The sequence below is a fragment of the Salvelinus sp. IW2-2015 genome, unplaced genomic scaffold (assembly GCF_002910315.2).
Source record: "Salvelinus sp. IW2-2015 unplaced genomic scaffold, ASM291031v2 Un_scaffold515, whole genome shotgun sequence".
Lineage (NCBI taxonomy): Eukaryota > Metazoa > Chordata > Actinopteri > Salmoniformes > Salmonidae > Salvelinus > Salvelinus sp. IW2-2015.
This window is the reverse complement of record NW_019942566.1, coordinates 579,462-588,258: the sequence shown is the minus strand read 5'-3', so window position 1 is coordinate 588,258 and position 8,797 is coordinate 579,462. Positions and strand designations below refer to the sequence as shown.

At 39.8% G+C, this 8,797-nt stretch overlaps 1 pseudogene; it reads right to left on the bottom strand.

Annotated features, from left to right (window-relative positions):
* LOC112068435 (calcitonin gene-related peptide type 1 receptor-like) overlaps nt 1–8,797 on the bottom strand; it is a 105,492-nt pseudogene that overhangs the window by 47,474 nt on the left and 49,221 nt on the right.

Genomic DNA, 8,797 nt, shown 5'->3' with positions numbered 1-8,797 from the left:
CGCTGGTATTCCATCTATCTTGTCGTTGGTAATCACTGTTTACTGTTAGCCTGTGACAGAGTAGAAATCCTCGATACTGTATTGTGTGTGTGTTCTATATGGCTGTCTGTCCCGTTACATGTGGTTCTTCCCCAGAAGTGACTCCCCATGGTCTGCTAGAGCCAGGTCTGTGGAGCCCACTGTGGAGACTCCAGTCAGCCAGAAGGTGACCCTCATGGTCTGCTAGAGCCCACTGTGGAGACTCCAGTCAGCCCCAAGGGTCAGTCAGGAGAGGAGGAGAGGAAGAAGATCATCGACGGTCAATACAAATGCTTTGAGAAGAATGAACAGAGACCAGCCGTATAACAAATCAGGTATAGTGATGATGTGCGCTACTCCAATTCCGCTTTCACATAGATTTATGGATTTTGCCTGTTAAAAATATTTGCCATTTTGCCTGCATATGCTTTTATACCTCCAGTACACATTCCTTTTATACCTCCAGTGCACACCTTTTATACCTCCAGTACACATTCCTTTATACCTCCCAGTGCACATTCCTTTTATACTCCAGTGCACTTTCCTTTTATACCTCCAGCTCACATTCCTTTATACCTCCGGTGCACATTCATTTTAACCTCCAGTTCCAGTGCACATGCCTTTTAAACCTCCAGTGCACATTCATTTTAAACCCCAGTGTACATGCTATTTATATACCTCCAGATGCCACATGCCTTTTATACCTCCAGTGCACATTCCTTTTATACCTCCCAGGCACATGCCTTTTTATACCTCCAGTAGCACAATTCCTTTTATACCTCCAGTACACATTCCTTTTATACATCCAGTACACATTCCTTTATTACCTCCAGTGCACAATTCCTTTATACATCCTACACAGCCTTTTAAAACTCCAGTGCACATTCCTTTTATACATCCAGTGCACATTCCTTTTATACCTCCAGTCACATCCTTTTATACCTCCAGTGCACATTCCTTTTATACCTCCAGTGCACATGCTTTTTATACCCAGTGCACATTCACTTTTATACCTCCAGTACACATTCCTTTATACATCCAGTACACATTCTTTTATACCTCCAGTGCACATTCCTTTTATACTCCAGTACACATGCCTTTATTACCTCCATGACATTCCTTTATACATCCAGTGCACATTCCTTTTTACCTCCTGCAACACCTTTATACCTCCAGTGCACATTCCTTTTATACATCCAGTACACATTTTTACTCCGTCACTTTTTATACCTCCAGTGCACATCCTTTTATACCTCCAGTGCACAACCTTTATATACCTCCAGTGCACATCCTTTATACTCCAGTGCACATTCCTTTTATACCTCCATGCACATCCTTTTATTACCTCCAGTGCACATCCTTTTTATACATCCAGTACACATTCCTTTTATACCTCCAGTGCACTCCTTTATACCTCCATGCACATCTTTTATACCTCCAGTGCACATTCCTTTTATACCTCCAGTCACATTCCTTTTATACCTCCATGCACATCCTTTTATACCTCAGTGCACATTCCTTTATACTCCAGCAATTCCTTTTATACCTCCAGTGCACATGCCGGTGAGGAGTGATAGTAGTGGTATACAGATGGGTGGGTGTCTATTTGAATAAAATCCATTGAGAAAATACTCAGGTCATGAGAAACATTATAAGACTAATGAAATTTATTTTCAAAAGAATAGAATGGCATATTGAGTTGAATTATGTTACTGGTCTGTGCAGTCTATATGCTATGTGGCTGTGCCATGCACAGGAACTCTAGTTATTTTGTTCATTAAACAGACAAGATACACTTAGGCTACGCTGATCACAGTCAATACACATATTTTATAGTAGGCTAAGAATATAATGAAATATAACAGAATAAAATACTTGCTAATATTTTTCCCATACAACTTGCGTCATGGCAACGTGTTGAAACGTTATCATATAAAAAAAGTGATATTTTGAAACAGAGCCCAAGTCTATACTTTTTTCATCCGCGTTTCACTCTTTTCCTAGACTCACGCTGCCTTTTAGGGAGCAGTCGCTAGAGTTTTACATTGAGAGTATCTTCATCAGGCGCTAAGATTTACATTGAGAGTATCTTCATCAGGCGCTAGAGTTTTAACATTGAGAGATCTTCATCAGGCGCTAGAGTTTTACTGAGGATTTCTACTTGTCAACAGGGAACAGTAACAGTGATTACCAAGACACAGATAGATGGAATACAGCGTGAGGATTTCTACTTGTCAACAGGGAACAATAACAGTGATTACCAAGACACAGATAAATGGAATACAGCGTGAGGATTGGCACCCTATTCACTAAAAAATGCAATACTTTAGACCAGGGCCCATAGGGTTCTGGTCCAAAGTAGTGGACTTTATAGGGACTATGGTGCCATTTTGGATGCATTGCCTGTCCCAGACAGACCTGTACTGTTTTGTCCATTAATCAACTGAGAACGAATCAATCTCCAATTACCTTTAACTTTTCCTTGGAGAACGTCAGACATTTGGACCAGGTCTTATTAATGAAGGGACTTTGGACCCAATTACCAGATTCATCACAATATTTTGACACTTTTCCTGCAAAAAAATAAACACTTCATGGTAATTGTTAGCGATATAATTTCAGCAATGAGTAATGGTGATTTGGCAGCTGCTGAATCCATCATCAATCCATCACTGAATCCATCATCAATCCATCACTGAATCCATCATTGTCACATGAAGCCGCTGCTATAGCTACACTGACTGGACTGTAATATCAACTGTAGAGGGAATAGTTACCCACTGGGCACAGACGTCAGTTCAACACCTAGTTTTGATTTACATTTGGTTGAGTTGTCAACTAACGTGAATTCAACGTGAAAATAACAAAACATTTCACTATGTCATTGGGTTAGAAGCTGGATGAAAAAAATCTGAAATGCCTTTACATTGATGATTTTTTAAAAATCCTATCAGTTATTTTTTTTACATGACGTGGAAACAACGTTGATTCAACCAGTTTGTGCCGTGTCGGTAGTTTTTTCTCTCTCATTTTGCTTTCATATAAATGTTGCTATTTGTACCGCAGATTGCCCCTTTAAGTGTTATTCTGTTTGTCCTCATTACTCAATTGAGCATCACTGCATTCCATAACACTGAGAGCCAGCTCCTTGTCATTCAACTAATTCACCACCAAAGCTAGAAAAACACTTAAGATATAAGTTATGAGCATCACATAACACTTTAATATACCAGACTTGGGGAAACTCTTCCCTGCTCTAATCACTAAAGCGTAAGTTGAATCTTCTGTTGGATAATGACTGAGATCACGATGTTCCCTGTCTGTAAGCACGCTAACCCAGCAGCCTGTCCTCCCCCAGCAGCTAATCAACGGTTCTGTACATAAAACCCAGCTGAGCTATCCAAGACAGCTTGCTTCAACAGAACAAAAGAAGAGTGAAATAATTAGATCAATTGTTGCATCACTAGTGATTAACAATCTATATACTCTACACTCATTAGTCCAAATCTCATTACAGTCATTGTGTCACTGGTCAGATTGGTCAGATAAGTACCTGTATTCAAAAAGCATCTCAGAGTAGGAGTGCTGATCTAGGATCAGTTTTGCCTTTTAGATCACATTCCATAAGAGTACATGGACAGGGAGGACCTGATCCTAGATTGATGTATGATACAGATCTAGGACCAGTTCCCCCCTGTCCATATAATCTGATCCTAGATCCTAGATCAGAACTTGAGTGTAAGATGCTACATTGTCATTCCTATAGAGACTATTGGTCAAAATGATCTCTATAATCTACCTGTGACTTGGCCAATTCCCTCTGCAGAAATTGGATAATTTATCAGTATGCGGTCTTACCAGTGGTGTCCAGGCCGGGGTAGTATGGGCAGTTCTGTGTGGCGTAGGTCCCCACCGGAGTCTCGTCCCAACATAACAAGCCATCCCACATACGACTACAGAACACACCTGCGTTAGGGAGAATTACTGTTTAATATCTTTAGCTAGCTGTTCATTAATAACACTTCAGGCTACCTCCATATTGCTGAACCATGTGTTAACGATTCATGTCTAACCCTATTATTTACAGTACCAGTCAAAAGTTTGGACACACCTACTCATTCAAGGGTTTTTCTTTATTTTTAATATTTTCTACATTGTAGAATAACAGTGAAGACATCAAACTATGAAATAACACCTATGGAATCATGTAGTACCCAAAAAAGTGTTAAACAAATCAAAATACATTTTATATTTGAAATTCTTCAAAGTAGCCACCCTTTGCCTTAATGACAGCTTTACACACTCTTGGCATTCTCTCAACCAGCTTCACCTGGAATGCTTTTCCAACAGTCTTGAAGGAGTTCCCACATATGCTGAGCACTTGTTGACTGCTTTTCCTTCACTCTGCGGTCCAACTCATCCCAAACCATCTCAATTGGGATGAGGTCGGGTGATTGTGGAGGCCAGGTCATCTGATGCAGCACTCCATCACTCTCCTTCTTGGTCAAATAGCCCTTACACAGCCTGGAGGTGTGTTTTGGGTCATTGTCCTGTTGAAAAACAAATGACAGTCCCACTAAGCGCAAACCAGATGGGATGGCGTATTGCTGCAGTATGCTGTGGTAGGCATGCTGGTTAAGTGTGCCTTGAATTCTAAATAAATCACTGACAGTGTCACCAGCAAAGCACCCCCACACCATCACACCTCCTCCTCCATGCTTCACGGTGGGAACCGCACATGCAGAGATCATCTGTTCACCTACTCTGTGCCTCACAAAGACACGGTGGTTGGAACCAAAAATCTTCCATTTGGACTCATCAGACCAAAGGACAGATTTCCACCKGTCTAATGTCCATTGCTCGTGTTTCTTGGCCCAAGCMAGTCTCTTCTTATTATTGGTGTCCTTTAGTAGTGGTTTCTTTGCAGCAATTCGACCATGAAGGTCTGATTCACACAGTCTCCTCTGAACGGTTGTGTTGAGATGGGTGTTGTTACTTTGAATCTGTGAAGCATTATTTGGCCTGCATTTCTGAGGCTGATAACTCTAATGAACTTATCCTCTGCAGCAGAGGTAACTCTGGTTCTTGCTTTCCTGTGGCGGTCCTCATGAGAGCCAGTTTCATCATAGCGTTTGTGATGTTTTTTTTGACTTCAGTTGAAGAAACTTTCAAAGTTCGTTGACATTTTCCATATTGACAGACCTTCATGTCTTAAAGTAATGATGAACTGTTGTTTTCTTTGCTTATTTGAGCTTGTTTCCATAATATGGACTTGGTCTTTTTACAAATAGGGCTATTTTCTGTATACCACCCTACCTTGTCACAATACAACTGATTGGCTCAAACGCATTAAGAAGAAAGAATTCCCACAATCAACTTTTAACAAGGCACGCCTGTTAATTGAATTTCATTCCAGGTGACTACATCATGAAGCTGGTTGAGATAATACCAAGAGTGTGCAAGCTGTCATCAATGCAGTGCGGTTGTAGACCATTTCAACTGGGGGGGGGGGGGGGAAGCTGGGGCCAGTTGTACTGTTAGAGGGGCCAGTTACATTAGACGTTATTGTTGTCATATTGTTTTCTTCACTGCATTGCAGGCATTAGCAGGCGACAAAACATGTTCATAATCATCATTAATAATGGATGTAAAAAAATAACGATAGCAAAAATGAGTTATGTAAAAATTATTTCACACTCCACATTTAGGTGGAGGGGGTCCAAAATTGTTCTCACAGGGGCACTGGCCCCCCCTGCCCCCCAGAACCGCTAGTGCATCAATGCAAAGGGTGGCTACTTTGAAGAATCTAAAATATATTTTGATTTAACACCTTTTTGGTTACTACATGATTCCATATGTGTTATTTCATAGTTTTGATGTCTTTATTATTATTCTACAATGTAAACATTTTTAGAAATAAAGAAAAACCCTTGAATGAGTAGGTGTGTCCAAACTTTTGACTGATACTGTCTATTTGAGACATTTAGCAGATGCTCGGTGCCTTTAGCACTTTCCATAAAAGCAGAGATGCTCCAACCATTTAGCTATGGTAGTTTTATAGGCCTTTATCACAGCATTTAAGTCATTTATAGGCCTATATCACAGCATTTAAGTATTTTATAGGCCTATATCACAGCATTTAAGTATTTTATAGGCATTTATCACTGCATTTAAGTATTTTATAGGCATATATCACTGCATTTAAGTATTTTATAGGCATATAACACTCCACCCCAAAACTATCTTTTGGTATTTATTTTCATTAGTCCATTGTTGACATATTCCCAACTTGTCAGCAAACAAGTTTTCAAGATATGTAACTTTCAAAATACAGAAATTATCTCCGTATGGCGCATTTTACATCATATGATGCTGTGTTTTATATTATATAATGCAAAATGTATCATACGTGATTATTTCTGTATTTTGAAAGTTACATACTATCTTGAAAACTTGATTGGTGACAAGCAAAACATTTTGGGATTATGTCAACAATGGACTAATGAAACAAATACCAAAAGATAGTACCAGCATTTCTATTACCTATAGCATCAAGGGAGCACTGATTACACATCCATCCACTAAGATTTACTTAAGCAACAAAGGTCATAGCATCAACACTGGTGCTTTCTCAAAGAGCTCCATTAATCAGACCCAGACTCCCAGTAAGTAGTGTGATTAGATTAAAGGGGCAATCTGGGATTGGTACATCAATTTTTGTACTTTTAAATTAGTGATTTGTGCTTCACCTGTGATGTTGTGCTGCTGGTCTCGGCTGAACAGCTCAAGACATTTGTATTGACCCTCGGTCATGGTCTGCCTCTCGTCCTCCATTATGGTCAGGACAGGCCTGAGAGATGTGTCTGGGCTAGCAGGCTCAGAGCTGGACTCCCCGGCAACAGTTCCGCTCTGCAAAGACACAGCAACCACTTCATCTTACCAAAATAGAGCTATTTAACATCTAAGTGACTGGATAGTGATGTATGTGTAGGTTGCACCTAGGCTGTGCTGCCCTGAAACTAATTGCCCTGAGCTGAATCAATTTGTATTGTGTTGTGACAATATTGGCATGCTTGTTCTTCAACAGTCAATGTGAATGTGTATTGATCTAGAATGAGCTGTTCTCTTTCTATGGTATACTATTGGAATTGTGAGAGCGATTTATTGACAGTATAGTCCCACATGAACTTGGGGCGGCAGGTAGCCTAGTGGTTAGAGGCAGGTAGCCTAGTGGTTAGAGGCAGGTAGCCTAGTGGTTAGAGGCAGGTAGCCTAGTGGTTTAGTAGTATCATTCTGTGAGTTTATTCCTCCACACAGTAAAATGCATTTGAGAACTCAAAAAATAATTAATAAAAAGGGATAGATTTTTTATATGAAGAGGACAAGAGCGTCTCTCTGATCCTGTCTGTTCTCCTATTGTGTGGTTTGGAAAAAAAATCTTTAAAAACCATGGGAGCTCGTCTCGTCTCCAACGCTGATGTAGATAACACTTCGCTGCACAAAGACGAGAAGGAAATCAAGATTCAAATAGCAACTGTGTCCAATGTGTCATCGTGAGTGTGACTCATCTCTCCTAATATTTCTACAGAGAATTAAGCCACTCAAGTGCCGGGGCTTGTCATTTCTCTCGCTCGCTCTCTCTTATTCTCTTGTTCTCTTTCCGCTTCCACACTTTAATTAATTATACATAAATATTAACACAATAGCTTGGAGAGATTTGTTCGCAAACACCTCCCACCCGCCCTAACCTCCTCCCTCCTTTCTCTCTTTTTTAATTACTTTCATCTCTTCCCGTTGAACTTTTGGAGTTCTTTTCCTTCTCCAGGGAATAGTACATCAGTTACCTGACAATTCAAAGCATACTGAGCTACAGACACAAACATAAAAGGAAGGGGAGATTTTTTTTTTTAAGTCTGAGAGAGTTTTCGGAATATTGACGATGTCCCATGTAGCAGTTTAGCAGCCGTACATATGATGTCACTCCAAACGTTGAAGTAAATGACGTCATACATACGACCACCAGGCCACCACCAATGTCAGCTTTAAAGGTCCAGACAATGAGTAAACCTCACCTGTACACAAATGTCCTTCCTCTATCCTTTCCTCCACGCATCTTGCTGAAATAATAGTTACTTCAGAAGCTTAGAGTAAAGCTTCACTGGACGCAAAGACAAGTGCATGAACATCAGCCAGATTAAAGAGATCAGCATGGATTCGATTTACCTTTTACACTCAGCCAGGCAGACAAATGTAATTTAATTACATGGTACATACACTTATCGACAGCCAACTTATCATCAGGTGAACATTTCATTTCACATCGACACTGATGAATAGAAGACCAAATGGACAAAGGTATTATTATCAGTACAAAGGTATTATTATCAGTATAAAGGTATTATCGTTAGTACAAAGGTATTATCAGTACAAATGTATTATTATCAGTAYAAAGGTATTATTATCAGTACAAAGGTATTACTATCAGTATAAAGGTATTATCGTTAGTACAAAGGTATTATCATCAGTACAAAGGTATTATTATGAGCCAAAAACCTGTTGGTGTACCGATAAAGCAGTTCAACAATACAAGTATGTGTCCCGACAAACATGTTAAATAAAACGTCTAGAATCCATTTTGGTGACAAAGAAAACTAATTTCTACATGCTTTACCTGGGCAAGCTCGACATGCTTTACCTACTTTACCTCTACATGCTTTACCTACTTTACCTCTACATGCTTTACCTACTTTACCTCTACATGCTTTACCTACTTTACCTC